This window comes from Equus caballus, chromosome 14, assembly GCF_041296265.1.
Source record: "Equus caballus isolate H_3958 breed thoroughbred chromosome 14, TB-T2T, whole genome shotgun sequence".
In the NCBI taxonomy this organism is placed as follows: domain Eukaryota; kingdom Metazoa; phylum Chordata; class Mammalia; order Perissodactyla; family Equidae; genus Equus; species Equus caballus.
Window position 1 is genome coordinate 99,974,093 of NC_091697.1, and position 17,827 is coordinate 99,991,919.

Consider the following 17,827-nt stretch of genomic DNA (forward strand, 5'->3'; position numbering starts at 1 on the left):
ATGTTTGTGTTCCTAGGGAAGAAATTCTTGAGAAGGAATAGAGCTGTGAAGGTAAATGTTCCTGGTACATAATCATATGAATCTGATAGGCTTCTAGCCACTTATACACAGCAATACATCAGGCTCCCACCAGGTAATGCTGGTTGAGTTTACAGAAACCTAAACTTGCTTGTCATTTTATTTCATCTCATGGCCTCTACCATATTTTATTTCTCTTCATTTTGAAATAGCTGGATAGTACGCTGGTGAAGTCAAGGAGAAGGCTGCCAATTGTGAACACAGCAAAAGACAGGATTTTGTCCAGTTTGATCTGCGTCTGCATCTTTATCTGTAGAAATATTTATGATGCATTTACTTAAAGAATCAATTTAAATAAAAATATATGAAATTCTTATAATTTAGGACTTCAAACTACTATTGAGCAGTTGCTATAGAGAAAAAATTCAATCACTATTTTAAGGCATAGTTACCAATTTTTAAAAATACATACGTTTTAACACAGGATCTTTCTCTCTAGTTCAAATTTTTAAATAGAACCTCAATATATAAAACACTCCAAAGTAGTGTGGTTCTAGTTGAAGGAGGTAAGGAACAATCAACTCTCCCCTAAGGTCATCCTAACAGCCTCCAGAGACCCCTAAAACTCCCAGATAGACAGTTCAAAACTCACCAGGAAAACAGCTTGACCTGGAAACCATGCTCTAGCTCTGGCCCGCTCACTGTACGACTTCGGAAAAGTGATTTTGCCTCTTTGGACCTCAATTCTTTTACTTATATGATGAATGATCTCTAAGAGTCCTTCTAGTGCCAATATTTTATTCTGACTTCTAAATATAACTATTCACATTAAGACCTTGCAAAGAACCTCTTGGGAGTAAAATATGAGGAAAGGCACCCATGATTTACATTAGCATTAAAAGCATGTTGTTTTGAAATATGATGTACTTATTTACTCTTGACAAATACAGTAGAAAACCATCCAAACCCTCAGGGTCACATTTCTTGATCCACAATCATTGTATTCCACCTCCAGCTTAAACTTTAGCCCATCACTACACATGAGAGAGAATATCTGTTACCTCACATGTCTGGAGCCCTCAATATTTTAAGCCCTTTAAGAGTATATATATAATATTTTCAATCTCTTATTAGCATATTGGCAGGTGTTTCATTTTCACCTGGAACAGTTGCCGGTATTATTCTATATGAATAGTATACAATTTGCTTGGTTAGGTTACAAAATAGTTAAATACATATTTTATTCTAAAAAGTGTACACTCCCCTTACAGCATTCTTCACAAATTGATTTTTTGTTTCCCTGCACAGCTGTTCTATATTATGCAACTATGTAGTGCAGCATCTGGCATATAAACAATTGTTCAAGTCTACCTGGTATAATTAGAAATGCTGTGGGTGTTGAGGAAGTTGTAAGGGCAATGCTGAAGTGGCTGGGCAGAAGATAAATATAGTCACAAGGAATTGGTGGACTAGATAGGAAGGAAGGAAAGCGTCAAGGGATTTTACATCCTAGTGTCATTCAAGAGCATCGAGAAGGGTAGAAGGGATGGTCAAAGGGGAGAAGACCAAAGTCCAGACCTCAGAGGCAAAGAAGAGCTGAGCTATGAGTTCCAGGTATGGACCCGCAGGTGTGTTGCTGAACGAGAATGAAGGAAGGGATGTCTGAAGTCAAGAGAAGGTGAGTGCTATAGGCCGAATGTTTGTGTGCCCCCAAATTCAAGTTGAAATTCTAATACCCATTGTGGTGGTATCAGGAACTGGGGTCTTTGGGAGGTGATTAGGTCATAAGGGCAGAGCCTTATGTTTTGAATGAGATCAGTGCCCTTATAAAAGAGATGTGACAGGGATCCCTTCCGTTGCCCCATGAGAGGATGTAGCAACGGCTCCCGCTATGAACCAGGAAGTGGGCTCTCATCAGGCCACAGCCATGCTGGCACTTGATCTTGGACTTCCCAGCTTCCAGAACTGTGAGAAATAAATTTCTGTCGCCACTCACCCTGTGGTATTTTGTTATAGCAGCCTGAATGGACTAAGATAGCAAGTCTGGGGATGTCATGGAGCATCAAGAAAGATCTGAAACTGCTGAGGCAGAGCTTCAGAGAGTCTGCACACGAATACATTGCTTCACGTGATTACTACCACATCACCTAGTGTTCAGGCACAGCTCAGATGGCCGCCAGTAGGATGGGATTCCCACATCGTGTGGGAGGTCAATGGGGTAAATTCCACAGCTCCTTCTTACTCCTAAAATTCTGTTATTTCCATCAGGAAAAAATATTAAAGTTAATTTGATCTTGCCCAAGGCATAAGTACTTATAATTAGGAGTCAAAATTATTCAGAGTGTATGGCAGTTAACTACAGATATGAATAAACCTTTAAAATCGTAGAATTTTAAAGACTCTAAAGTCTCATTTCTCCATTACACAGAAGAGAAAATTGAGGCCCAGAAAGAGCACATGATTTGCTTAAAGTCACAAGTTTGACGACTCCGGACTCTGAATTAATCTCTTTTTTACCACTATACCGTGCTGCTTTTAAGCCATTTAAATTTTGTGCTGATCTGTGAATTGGAGATAATAGACGCCATTAGCTAGCCAGATCTGTGTGAACAAAGAGAGCTGCAGATTTGAGACAACTGTACAGATAATTCTGTATCCTAAGATGCTAAAAATGTTTTAATGAAAATATCCAGATAATTTAAACCTGACTATTTTAAAAAATAATTATCTTATTCTCCATTTCACTGTACCAAATGCTCAATAAATGGAGATATTGGTCTCATCTTGACAAGGTTCCCATAATAAATGATTCACTTGAGAAGCGTACAAAAAAAAAGGAGAAAAAGGGTGCAGCAGTTAAGTTCGCATGTTCCATTTCAGCGGCTTAGGGTTCGCTGGTTTGGATCCCGGGTGCGGACATGGCACCACTTGGCAAGCCATGCTGTGGTAGGCGTCTCACATGTAAAGTGGAGGAAGATGGGCACGGATGTTAGCTCAGGGCCAGTCTTCCTCAGCAAAAAGAGGAGGATTGGCTGCAGGTGTTAGCTCAGGGCTAATCTTCCTCAAAAAAAGAAAAAAGTGATCAAACTGAACATCACCAATAATGGAACCACCTTCTCATGCTCTGCACTGAGAGGAAAACATCTCAAGTAGTATTCTTGCCAAAAATGCTTAACCTGAATCCAACCATAAGGCAACAATCAGCTATGTATAGTGGGACATTTCACAAAGTGATGGCTCTGGATTCTTCAGAAATATCAATGTCATAAAAATTTTTTTAAAAAGTGGAGGGACCGTTTTAGATGAAAGAAGACTAAAGAGACATCACAACTAAATGCAATGCATAGTTCTTAATAAGATCCAGGTGAGAAAAAAAAGCCAAATTAGATTTGGGACAATTAGGGAAATTTGAATATAGACTCTATATTAGATAATTTCATTGTATCAACAAGCTCCTTGGGTATGACAATGATATTGTGGCTGTGTAGGAGAATGTCTTTATTCTTAGGAGATCTATGCCAAAGGATGAAGGGATGAAATGATGATGTCTACATGGACTCTTCAGCCGTGAAAATGTGTGGTGTGCGTGTTCATGTTGGGGAGAGGTGGAGGGGAAGCAGGGAGAGAGCATATGTGGCAAAATGTTAATAACTGGTAATTCTAGGTGAGGGTATGATGAATTTTCGTTGTACTTGAAATTTTTCAAAACAAAAAGTTTAAGGGAAAAATGAAAAACTCTGTGAGTTGTTTTCCTTCATACAAAATACGCAATAGGAAATGAATAAAATGGGACCCTTTATACTTGTCCAGTAAACGATTACTTGCCCTGGGCAAGGATCTATTAATAAGGCTATTATGAAGCACTTTATAAGGATACCACTTGAATAAAATGCTAAATAAATGACAGATCTACTTGTATGTGTTTCCTAAGGGAGTCTCTGTCCCGTTTTTTAGGAGTTCAAATTTAGGAACCACACATTTCAGAAGTGATGCAGACGAGATAATCCAACCTCTAGAATTGCAGAACACCAAGGTTCCTCAGTCACAGCTAATCAGACAATGAATGTGGTCTTTTCTTTCCATTTTCAAAATCCCACCACATGCAGATAGATCTACATTTAGCATAAGGCACATATTTTGCCCCCTAAACTGTAGAGTTTTTCCTCTTCTAACTAGAGAAAGAGTAGTCAGAGTCATCCAGCAGCTAGCAAGCAATGCTGTTTGTGTGTTTCCTAAACAAAGGAAGGGTTTCTACTACACCTGGTGTGTAGCAGGGGTTGGTGGATGACTAGGGAGGTTTCTCAGAGAAAGTGATACTTGCTGAGCTGGTGGAAGGTGAGGTGGGTAAAAGGATTTTGCAAAATGTGGTGGCAGAATGAACAAAAGTAGCTGTAGGCTAATCAGTTTATCCAAAATATAAAAAAGATTTAATGTTCCCAGAATGTCTATGGGGGTTTTTTCTCTCCCCTACTCCATAATTCCTGTTGTTTTGCCTTTGTTCATTGACAACAATCTAATGACTGTTTCTCTCATGTATGAGTCAAAAATTTCTGTGCGGATAACTATTTCTCAGTTATTACTTGACAAGAATGATCATGATTGGCTTAGAACAGACAAATCAAGACTTATCCTTTGGAGCTGGGATGGAGACGGATGCCAGCTTTCCCTCAAGCACATATCTTTACAGAATCATGTGGATACCTCAGCAAAATCGAGATTCTGCTAGCAAAGAAGCAGGCAGGGAGAATGTTTGTCAGGTAGATGGCCATCAGTGTCTACTACAAGGAGGGAATCAACTCAATAAATATTTTGGAAGACCAACAAGGTGCTGGGAGGTGAAGGTCAGAAGATAAAAATGATACCCATGACTTGCACCTCTGGGAAATTGTGGGACTACAAACTGAGAGAATATAGCAGAGGAAGCAGATCTGGGAGTAAGATGATAAGTTCTATTTTTATTAAGTTGAATTTGAGATGCCCTTGGAACATCAAGATGTAAATATACAGCAAATATTTGAAGTTCCAGGTAGAAGACTGGATTGGATATATATAGATCTGAGCGTCATCAGCCTTCGGTAAAAATGAAAACCACGGAGTAGTTAGATCATCCAAGGAGAGTATGTAGCATGAGAAAAGAAGTGGATCGAAGAGGAACTTATAAGAGGGATAGAGAAGGAGTGGAAGGAAGGTTTTAGGGGGAGTGGGAGAGAGTAGTTTCTCATCTTGGACCCTAGACAGTTTTGAGAAGTCAAGTGACAGATGTTGTCGAGTGCAAAGATGTCACTGGATTTGCCACTAAGAAATCACTGGTGACATGGAGGTAGTGGAATGAGAGTGCAGTAAACAGAGAAGGAAATGGAAGGTAAGGAAGTGGAGAGAATGATGTAAACTAATACTTTGAATACTTTGAGTGAAAAGGGAAAGATGGAGTGTATCAGAGAAGTGGGGGAAATAGCACATTTCAGGTTAAGAGGAAAGAACCAGTAGGAAGAGAACAGTTGAAGATAAAGGAGAGAGGGGAATTATTTAGGGGATTAAGTCTGGAAAGCACCAATGAGGGTGAGATGGGGGCAGGGCTGAGCCTTGACCAAGGGGGTGGTATTCATTCTGTGGGCCAAGAACAAATGATATTATATAGAGAAAGATACAGATGAAGTAGGCATCAATGAAAGCGATTGTAATGCCCTCCATTTTATCAGTGACTAGGAAGCAAGGTATATTAGGAAGGACTTTTCAATTGCAAGTGATGGAAACAAATCTCAAATAGCTTAAGCAAAAAAGGAAATACATTAGTTCGTATAACTTAAAAGGAGTATACTGTCATCAGTGCAGCTAGAACTAGATACTCAAAGTGATGGCATCAAAATCTGTCTTTTTCTAGGCTCTGTAGCCTTCTGTTGATTGTATTTCATTTCCAGGCAGATTATGTCCATGTGCCCACATCTTCATTCTTTTACACTACTTAGCAACAATGATCTCAAGAGGAGAAAGTGTTTCTTTTCCAGTCATACTTCCAAGGTCCTAGAAAGATTTTGATTGAGTCAAATGCCTGCCCCTGAACCAATCACTATGGCCAAGAGGATATGGTCATCCACCCAAACCACAGAAATGAAAATGGTCAGTAGGGGGTTCTATTACCAGAATAAAAAGGGAATGGATGCTGGGCAAGCAATGAGAGGTGCACTGCCAAGGTCATTTGCTGATCACAAGGGTATTGGGAGTTGAGCAGAAGATTTGTTAAGAACAGAGATTTGGAGTAGTCCTTTAAAAATACGTAGTAGCTTAGCTTTGCCAAGTAACAAGATGGACAGGCAGAAGCATTAAGGATCCACCTGAGGCTGACAAAGTCAACACAGACAAGATTTCATCCAACAGTGCTTAGCTATTCAAGGGTAAATAAAAACAATAACACTATGTATGTGTTTCGTTGTTCTTAGAGAGTGCAAGTACTGACTCATTTAATCTTCATGACAACTCCATGAGAGTGATGTAAAGATCAAATTGTGCAAGAGCAGAGGAGGTTGATTATGGCGTTGAGATTTCACTGATGGATGCACTGGAAGTAGAGGGCCATGAGAGGATCAAGACTTTGTGAAAGCTAAGGACAGAAGTGGGGCTGGAAGGAGGCTAGTGGACAGGAAGGGGAAAAAGTTGAGGCTCTAAGGGTCTCTGTGAGGTTGATTGGGGTTTAGAGTAAGAGAAAGACAGACTTGAAAGGACAGAAGGTTGTGGTCAGAGAGCAGGATACTGCGTTTGAGATTTTAGGTTGATCTCAGATTTGTTTCTGCCTGACTTTCATTCCTATCTCTAATATCCAAAAATTCAGTCTTAAAAGTCATCCAGACCAGAATCTGTGGTTGAGTCTCAGCTGTAGATGAGTAATTACGAGCAAGAAATTTTACTTTTCTGAGGCTCCTATTTCTTCAGCTATAAACTAGATATGATAAAATGCCTACCTCATAGGTTGTGTGAAAATCAAGTGAATTGATGAACGTAAAGCGTCTACATTATACTATATCTGGTATACAGTGGAGGCTCAATCTACTATACACATTAACTATCACTTTTACATTATCAACATCATTATCATTAGTTTATACGTAGTGAAGAAAAGCTTTAAAGAAACCATGAGGGAAACACACAGCGTCTTATCCATCGTGTATCCTTAATACTCAGCACAGAGTCTGGCACACAGGAGGGACTCAGTGAATGGACATGGAACCCAAGTTATCTCCTGCCATCCACTTCAGGGGTCAACCACTCTAGTGCCTTTGGGGAACTTTTTTTTTCTCATATCCACTTCTGAGCCAGTCTACACTGAAGCCTGCTTCTCTACCTGACTTCACTGAACAAGTATTTACTGAGACCACTTCGCATCCGGCACTATGTGAGGAACTGGGGATATAACAGCGCCCAAACAGACAAGGTCTTTGCTCTCATGGAGCTTACAGCCACGAGGGAAGCAGACATTAATGAGACGATCTTACAAATAAATGTAAAACTGTTAACTGTGATACGTGCTACTAAAGAGAAGCTATCAGGAGGACACGGACCTCATTGGGGAGGTTGGGGAAAGTTGTCCTGTGTAAATGACAACTGAACTGAGGATGGGAAAGAATTAATTTGACAAAAAGGGAGTGGAAGAGCTCCCTAGACAAAGGAAACAGCATCTGCAGTCTCTGCAAAAAGGAGCACCTCAAGAACAAGACCTGTGTGGTTGCAGCAGAGAGAGAGTGTGTTATGCTGGGTAACACTGGAAAGGAAAGTGGTGGCCAGAGCATGCAGGGCCCAGAGTCCTCACCACTGGTCACCACATGGAACTACAGGACACCATTTTTCTTGAGAAAGTGCTGGTCTTAACCAACAATAAATGAGGAAAAGGACTTACTTCACTTTACTCTGTCCCTTAATTCCCCTTTCACCCCAGCCCAAGACTGCTGTGAAGAACAGAATTTTTACAGAAAGTTTAGGAGTAAGGGAGGGGGAAATACAGCATATTCCAGAATAGGGGACAACAGAAATCTGAATAATAGGCAATACCGGTTTTAAAATGTTCCAAGGCCATCTTTTACTCCAAATTCAGCCAAGGCCATTTATGCGGGGTTTCCACCCCTAGCAATGTAATTGCGGCCATTGTCCCTGCTGGTGTTTGTTTGTTCTCTCTAACTGATCCAAGGTCAGGTTCTCAAGCAGGACTTCCACCACTAGAGATGAGAGCAGAATTATGTACACGCAGGAAGGCAGGTTCATTTCTTTGAGTTCACTCTTTTAGCACAGTGAATGACCAAGAACTCCCAGGTCAGCCCACTGAAAACCAGTCAGACGAATTTGTACCATCAAGTTCCCTTTAGTAAAAAGACCCTAAACCACTTAAAACTTTTCATTCATTTAATAAGCATCTATACATCACTTAAAATGTGCCATAGATTGTGCTGGTGCCTGACATATACAAAGATGTGTAAATCATCATCTTGGGCCTGGATGTGCTCCCAAGACACAGTATTTCAATGTAGTATCTTGTGATGGTGCTCTAACTGAGATGTAACTGTGTCCTGTGGGAGCTCATCCCTGGGGAAGTAGGATGGAGGCACTTCACACAGCAGGTAACATTTGAGATGTGGCCTTGGAGAGAGAATTGGAGCGTTCCAGGAAGAGAGAGAAGGTATATTCCGGCACAGAGAACAACATGTGGGAAGGCATGTTGGAAAGTCTGTCCAGAGAGAGGAACCAGGCGAAGTAGACAGACTTTATGGCCTTAATAAGGCAATGATGTAACCAGATCAATATTTTAAAATGAACCTCAAAGCTCTCGAGATGCCACATGGTATCATAGCTGCTTTAAGAAACGTTCCTTAGATGTTGTATACCTTAGTAAAGAAAAGTTTGGCCAGTTGTTTTAGGTGTTTAGAAATGGTTTTTAGATTCCATCCAGATTGGCATTAGATAAACCAGCAATATATTTCTAGCCTTGTGATTTGTTCATCTCCCATTTATTGTGGTCCCAAATCAGAGCACCAGATAGAGACCAGAAAATGACTTTCTTATATAAAATAAGGATGAAAGTAGGTGTGCAAGCCCAATAAAACGTAACCGTGTAGCTGATTCAGAAAATCCAGTCAAATACTGGTGATGTCTGTGTGCATTATCCACTATTTGGCTTATTCCATTACTTGGCAATAATAAGAGCAACCATTTACTGAGTGACTGTGATGTATCAGGAGCTTTACTTGTGTTAACATCTAACCCTCACACCTTCTTGTGGTAGGTTTTGTCCCTATGGAAGCCACAAGAAAACGAAATTTTATAGCGTTAAGTAGCTTGCCCAGAGCAGAGTGATTAGGAGCAGGGACTACAATGCCACAAGCTTGTGTTTGAAACCTGGCTCTGCCACTCATCGTGACCTTGGGAAAGCTGCTGGACTTCTCTATGGGCATGTTTCCCCATCTGTAAAATGGGTATACTGTCTCCCAGCTCTTAGAAAAGGGAGTAGCACAGTTTTTTGCTGTGATGATCAATAGGCCAGATTAAAACCTCTCAGCAACCCTCTGCTGCCCAGTATTTACCGGTATAAAATCTGCCCTTGGTGACGACAAGTAGGAAGGAAAATCTGCCACAAAATGATTGCAATGCTCCCAAAAATAACAGAGAAGTAACTTCAGGTGAAGTCCTTATTGACCTGCATGATTTGGGATAACAGAAGGACGACATGATTCTTGAGCTGTCTGGCTGCAGCTCTCAAAATTCGGCATGTATAAAAATCACTTGTGAAACGTTGAAACTTCAGTTTCCTAAACACACTCCTCCCTCCCACCTAAGATTCAGGAGGTCTGAGGTGACTGCTGAGTTTTACTGTCACGTCTTACCTTAAGGAGAGAAGAAAAAAAAAATGTTTTCCTGTTTTCTGTTTTTTCTTTCTGTTAATTATGTGAGCCACCAGCTGAAATCCCCTCTATGAGCCTGAAGCCCACTTGGATTTCTGCAAATCCAAAGCTTCATTCTCTTTCTTGTTCTCTCGGCTCCAACACAATGTCTGGTTTCCCCAGAGTCCAGAATTCTTTAATAAAACTCAGAACTATTTTGCCTTCCTCTAGGAGAAGGGAAGTGGGACTGACTTACCAACTTTTAGCCCTTAAGAAAGAGCCGCAGCGGTTTAACATTTCAAAAATATGAGTATTCTACAGGAACAGGAGGGGGTTGACCACAGTTTTCAATTTTTCTTTTTCTTATAAACAAGGTAAGCACTAAATAGAGGAAATGAAATAAGAGGCTAAGAAAAGTTTGTTCTTTGCCTTACCCTCTCAAAGAAACTTCTTGAGATAAATCCAGAGGCAAGGAAATTCTAACATTTTACAGAAATTATAAAGCATCAGAACTCACTCTCAGAGGACAATCCAGAGCCCGGACAAAGCTGGCCTGGGAACCCTAAGTTGATGAAGGTTTCTCCCCAGCCTGTTATGTGCCAAACCTCTCCTCTGGGCGTTCTGGTGCTGGGTCACTGTGCGCTGCACACTCCCAGGACTCAGCCCCACCTCCACAGCCCCGCAGGCAGGAGGAAACCCAGAATCTGCTCTCCCCTAGGTTGCTGCCGACAACTGGAAACTCTAGGCTGGGGAGACAGCCTCCTGGGCAGCCTGTTTTTGCTCCTTCCCAATCTGTTCAACTCGGTTTCCTGCCAGCAGGAGTGTTCTTTTTGTGCCAGCTTTAAACCACTGAGCGCCCTGGGCCTGGGCCTGGCCTGCGGAGCTACGGCCAGTGCTTGGCCCGTGCTTGGCCCGCCGCCCAGGAGTTGTCCAGTGTCTGCACCAGGCATCTGTCCCTTCAGCTGTCTGTCCTCCAATCTTCTCCTTGGAACAGTGGGATGAGAAACATCCATCCTTGTCATCTTTCCAAGCCTCCCCAAAAGCTGCTTAGTGCCCTTGTTAAGGGAACGGGCCCAGTGTGTTTGCAAGCACCGGTTAATGAGAAGGGAAGGTGCTGGGGCTTTCAAAGGCGTTGAGGGATACCCTCGGAGCCTCTAGTGATCATAAAATATTTTAAAGGGCTTTTGGGCCCTGGGCTGTGGATTCTTTAGGAACCAGAAGCTGAATGCAGCCTCAGCTTACAGGCCTCTTCTAGAACTTCTCCATCCTTAAAATCCTTTGGCTAAATATAGCCTGTTGGAAGGAGGGGGGAAGAAACCTGGCTAATTTTAGCCTTAAAGAGCTTGTATGAGAGGCTGAACCTGTCAAACCATATCCCTAGGATGTTACACAGCCATCCAACAGCTGTCTTCTGGGGGCTCCAGACAGGCCCAATGGGGGCACTCTACAGGGGGCTGGCCTAGAGGGAAAGGAGAGTCAAGTGTGTGGGATGGAGAACAAACTACCAACTTGGAGAAAAGACTGACATGAACTGGAGCCAAGGCTGGAGGCTCCAGCTGCATCAGGATTCCCACACCAGGTTCCTGAGCACAGAGATTTATGCCATATTTAAATCTCCAAAGTCGAATGGGTTCAGAAAATTGTAGGAAAGTAAACATGCTATTTAACCGCTAGGTGGGTGGTCATCACATATGTTACATATCTGAAACTTTAAGTGAGAACAGCTTGAATCTTTCCATATCTAATTCCCAATAGTAGCTCCAAGCTGGGTTAGTATTGTTTATTAACAAAACCAAGCCTTGTTTCCCCTGAAAAAGGCAGTTAGCCCTTTGATATAAATCTATATATATAAAAAAAATAGTGCTTTGTTTCCAAAATCATAAGCAAGAGAACCATATTTTTTTCTAATTCAAGATTCTTTGTTTCCATATGTAAACAGAAAGAGATGTTCAGTCTGGTTTTTAGAAAGCAAGTTCAGTTTACAGAACAGGCAGTTAAAAAATTTTCATTTGTACCTTCATACGCAGCAAATTTGGAAAGAAAAGCACTGGTGAACAAACAACCATATTGATGCTAAATGTAATTGCACGATGACTCCAACTCCAGCCACCGTGGAAAGATACGCTAAACTTTAAACCCACAGTTCAGTTGACAGCTTCTTTTTCAAGTCTACTCATTATATAACAAGTTATAGAGTAAATGGTCATTCAGAGCATTATTTATCAAATTCCCACGTTCACAATAAGCTCAAGCTACTTTCCACATTCCACTTCTAAAAAGTCACTAAAAATTCTTCGGGTCACAGGAGCAAAATTAAACATCCTGCCACGGATAATGGTAAGTGAAATTGCAATCTGTAGTCCTGGGTGTAAAGACTAGCTTCACTCCAAAGCATTTCCAAATAAAATAACTTCAGATGATAAACTTTTCTTTAATATTCCTTATGGACAAAGAAATTCCATAACAACTTGAGGGAAAAAACCCTACATTTCTATGCAGTATTAAAATGTTAAAAACATTTTTTATCCGTAAAACTATAATTACTATCAAGGGTTTACTAACCCATTTAGGATTTTAGAGTCTTCACTGTCTAATGTTAGCATACAGACTGCACTTTTTTGGGTAAACACATAAACTCATTATAATATCAACACAGAATCTTTTACAGCAGGAGCAGCACTCTTAAACATGCAAAAACATGTTACAGGTTAGAAAACAGCAGTAGATTTCAAGTGCAGTCAAAGTAATCTCAGATTAAACTGACATCAAGTTCTAATAAGCACATTCACCTACCAAATAGCACTAGAGTTTGGACTGGTTATTAAAAACAAAGAAGGAAAACAAGGAGGACACCAGAGTATAGTATAGTATGGTACAGTGTGTGAGTGTGCGTGTTTTATACACACATATATACATTTTTTTAATAGACAGAAAATCCCAACCAGCCCTCTGGGAAGCAAGACCATCTCTCTCTTTCTCTCTCTCTTTCTCTCTCAGAACTGCTTTCATTTTGACCCAAATTTGCCAGCTTACTTGAAACGATTTTACCTTTCTCATTACAAATTCATTTGAAGTAAAACTGTAGAATCTTGAAATTTAGAGTATCAAAAATTATTTCTCTTAAGGAAATGGATTCTGCTGTTATTTAATTTTATATACTATTTCTTTTCTTTTGTCATTCATTTGGTGTTAAATTTTGCAAATTTAGTCGAATGCCAACCAGGGATCTGCCTGGGAAACTTGCCTTAGCAGGCAGATGTCCAGATCAAAAAATAGCCTATCTTTACGGAAGAAATATACATAAACATTTACACATCACAAAATAAGGTTGAAATGGGTGGGACCACTTGATTGACACCCATTTGTCACTTTCATTGGAAAATTTCATGGGCAGCTTCCAATACGCTTAGACAAATTTAGATGAATGGAAGCGCTGACTAATGATGCCATTATCTATATACCAAATATAAAAGAAGGCCTGAAAGTCCTGAGTCATTCATGTGAGCCACTGAAATGACAGGGGAGGGGAACTTAGAGAATGATAACGAAATGTCTTGAGATGGCAAATTAATAAAAAGAAAGTGCATTCAGATATTTCAAAAAGATAAAACATGCCTAGTTTTGGGGAAGAGGTCTAAGTCTAGTGAACAGGACCAAGTCTTATGAATTGCAAAAATTGCATTATGTACAATCTTTTTAGCAATAAAATTATTTTAACCATCAATAACTAAGGGTTGTTATTTTAGGAGAATGAAGTCAATACATTTGTTTTCTTGAGGCAGGCAGGGGCAGTATTGTCCTATTCATGAACTTCATTAATATTCATTAATTTTTAAAGCAGTTTGGTTAGCTTTGGCCATTATCTATACAGATATTTTGCCTTTAAATAAAAATAATTATAAGAACTTCATTATTTAAAAATATAATTAGCATGAAATTCAAAACATACGTTTTCATTAGCAGACATTATTCATTGGAAGCTGTATATTTTTCAGAAGGATCCGTTTTAATTGAATTCCTGGGGCAAAATTCTAAAAATCATAGTGACTAAAATAACCTAAATGTATGCAAAAGTAAACTGAAAATACTTTTTAAAAATGTTTGAATTAATTTCCACTTTAAAGAATACCATAATTTGACCCAATTAGCTCTGCAAACGAATTCGGTTGTTTGACATTCTTTAGCATTTTACAGTAGACAATTTTCACTCGTCCAGCACCTTAGATCGCCAAAGATCCCAGTGCTCAATTAGTGCTATTTACCTTAGGAAGTAACTAAATCCAGATGAGCAGAGCGCTCACATCACTGTAAAAAGAAATTGTTTCCTCATGCTTGCCGCTCCCATTCCGGAACTAGAAACTGAAAACTCTAACAATTACCCTTGTGCAGTTAGGAAATTGTGGAGAGAAATGCAAAATAGTTTTATTTGTAAATGAGCCCAACCACAGGAACCATACACTACCTTGTTTTGCAAAAGTCCTCCAGCCTTTGTAAATCAGGCTTTTACACTATGACAGATTAACAACCAAGGCAAATAATTCATGCACGTGGAGTTGGAAACGGACTCCTCCACATGTCCTTCCTGATTCATGTCCACACTCAGGTGCAACAATGTCGAGTAGTACTTGGTGGATTATGAGAAAATAAATAAATAAAAATTAAAATACCACCCAAAGAAAAGGAGCCTGAATAATTCAGGGGAATTTTTGAGGCATGGCCAACGGGAAAAATCACTGTCGTGAATACCTAAACTTTCAAGAAAACACATTTCTTTGTGTGGGGTTTTTTTAAGGACTGCCTGTTCTATAGCTGTATTGAATCAGTTTGATTTGTGTTTGTCAAAAGTCCCCTCCAGTCTCCAAGAAACACTCCAGTTGCGTTTTCTTTAGATTTTGATTTTGACTTTGGCTTTTGTTTTGTGTTTAAGGTAAACTAGCCCCTTGGGACTAGGACAATTTTCCTGTTTAGGGCAGTTTGAAAAATAGGGAAAAGCATCTTGCTTCTTGTTATCAAAGACACACGACAGAAGACATAATTTTTCTGAAAACATGGTTAATCACAGCCGTCCAACAGGAGTAAATGGAGTACCCGGCTCCCTAAAGGGCTTAAAGCTCCTCCCCACTCCCCAGTATTAGTGGGATAGAGGGGAATACTCTTCAGAGACATTTATTCATTCGGACTTACTTTTGAGGAGTAGAGAACAATTTTGCTGCACCCACAAGTGGACAGATTTCAATTCAAGGGTGCAGGCTTTGGGGTGCCCCCTTGAGGGACGCTGCACCCTCTCAGTCGCCCATACCTGACTTGACCTTACACGGGGAATACCGCGACCCTCTCTCATCTCCCGGGGCAGAATGCTGTATGTGGCCTTCCAAACCTTACAGAAAGTTACTATCAGTGTCTGGGGTTTCAGCTCCTCCAGGAAAACCTGTGGCCCCCAAGTGGCGCTACTTCATGAGTGCCTCCGGTCACAACTCTGGAAGTCAGGCCTTGTCCTCTCCAGCAGTCACGGCAGGATTGAACTTGTCCAGATGCAAGTGCGGAATGGAAAGGGTTAATCAGACTCCCCCCGATGCTGGGAGAGTAGGGGGGCCGCCAGGAGCTTCTCAGCGGGGGAGCAACTGGAAACCACAAACACCCAAACTGGGCTGCAGCAACTTGAGCTAAACCCGGAGACCTGGCTTAGGGAAACGAGTCAGTTAAGTTTAGACCGGATGGTTTAATCAAGGTATCAGGACAGACCTAAAAGGTGGTATATCCCGGCCTTCAAATCGCAAGGATTTTTTTTATGTTGCAGTTGAAGCCTCAAAATACATTTTATGACCCTAATGCCCTTTATTGCGAAAGATCCCGAGAGGCGCCAGTAGCAATGCCCTGCAGGAGTGGAGAAGGCGCAGGGGGCGTGTAGAAAGCCCCCCGCCGGCTCTGCTTCCACCGCTTCCAGGTAACCTTTGTTGCGGGTCTGGGGGCGCAGGGCAACAACCTTCCCCCTATCCGTGCAGCCTCCAAACCCGCGCAGCCACCAGGCTGAGGACCCAGTCGCCGGACCCCAGCCCCAGCCGTCCGCCCGGCGCTCCGCAGCCTGGTCCCCACGCCCCACCCCGGGGCGTCCTTTATTTCCCCCAGAAACCCAAAGGCGCTCTCTGCGCCCACCAGCAAATTCCTAACAGCCCCAGCCTTCCAGGAAAGCAAAAAAAAAAAAAAAAAAAAAGAAAGACCATGACATCACGGGCAGGTTTATTTGGGTTTGTTTGTTTGCTTGTTGGCTCGATTAAATACTCGTGGAAGGTGAACGTACCCCACACAGGAGAAGTTTGATGTTGACAAACTTCTGGTGGCAGCGAGACTGTGTCAGCACAACTTCCGGGATAATGAGAGCTGCTTTGCAGGGAGCGCGGCAGCAGCGGCGGGAGGCGGCCGCAGGACGGAACAGCAAATGCTATTCAGCCCGAGCAGTTTCAAGCCGCCCGAGCTGGGGAATTACTGTAGTCGAGCTACGGCTCTTACCACCGGCGCTGGATCTGGGCGCGCGTGCGGGGGGGGAGCTGCAGGCACAGGGCGCCGGGAGGGGAGCTTTCAAGTTACTTTGCTCCATCCCTGCACCCGGCAGAGGCTTGCAGGCTGCGTGGTAACTGCAAACATCTTGTTCCCTGCTTCTTTGGGCGGCCGCCCTGGAACCAACCAACTTTTCTCTCCCCAAAAACTCCCTCTTTGTTTCAAATAGGACTCTCCAAAATTTATTCTTGGGAAGACTGACAGCCGGGGTCAAGAAACAGCTGTTGAAGTTAATGTTTCTTCCTCCCACTTCGTCTGATGGTTGTGCCCTGCCAAGACAAAGTGAGAGGCACAGCCTGGTGGCTTCCTTAAACAGACATGCATTTAGCCCCAAAAAAAGGGGGGTTGGGGAGGGATATTTTCCTGCTTAACATACAATCTGATCAGAAATGCAACAGCATGTGCCTTTCAACTTGTGCTGATTACTTGCTGAAAAGATGCTGCAGCTTTTAGTTTTGAACACTTTGAGCATGGGGGCAGGGATGTTGGGAGAGGTGGTCGACACTTGCCATGTTTTGGCAAAGGGGCAAAAATTTTAAACCTTCCTCTCTCTGACCCACCTCTCACCCTCTAAGAATGGGAGAATGGGCCGGAGGAGGGAGAAAAGAGTTGCATTCCTCTGCAAGGTTTAATGCACGTTTCAAAATTCAAATCATTATGCAGAACAAGGGCTTGCCTAGAGCTAGGCAAATTGTTTTTATTTGGAAACCTAGGCCAAACTTGGACCTTGCTGCCAGCTCTTGGTGGCTCTTGGTGGCTTTCTCCAGATTAGACTTGTCTCCTCTCCCTTCCCCAGCCCACCTCCTTCGTCTTTGCCCAGAGGGTACACCCCCCGGAAAGCTACCCTGTTCTTTCCGCTGCTTTCTCCAGGTGAAGGTTGTACAGTCCTGCTTTCTGTGCGCTCTGCTTTTTCGAGTGCCCTGTCCGCTGCTGAGGGGCCCCTTGGGCTTGTCCTCCTGCAGCTCCATTCCCTGACTGAGCCCTCCCCAGGTGTGCAGCCTCTGTAGTGGGAGTGGGCTGGTGGGAACTCTGTTCCTTCCACATCTGAGAGTTTTAGCCACTCTTCCAAAGGACCCATTCTCCTTTGGACCCATTCTCCTTTGGACCCATTCTCCTTTGGGAGTGCTCCACTCACTCGGCCTCCCTGAGACACAATCCGATGAAGACGTAAAAGGCCCTCCTGCCCCACCGCCAGGTTATCCTGTCATCACATCGCAATGCAGTGCCATCACAAAGTGATATTGCATCAGGCCCAAGGATATTTTAGGAAGCTCTCAAGCTGGGTCCAACCAGCCTTCCGTGCAGGCATCAGGGCCACACTGCCAAAATCAGGGCTGCAGCGCTGCCGGACAGGTGGTAGTGATGCCCTCTCTATTCTCAGCTCCATTACCCCC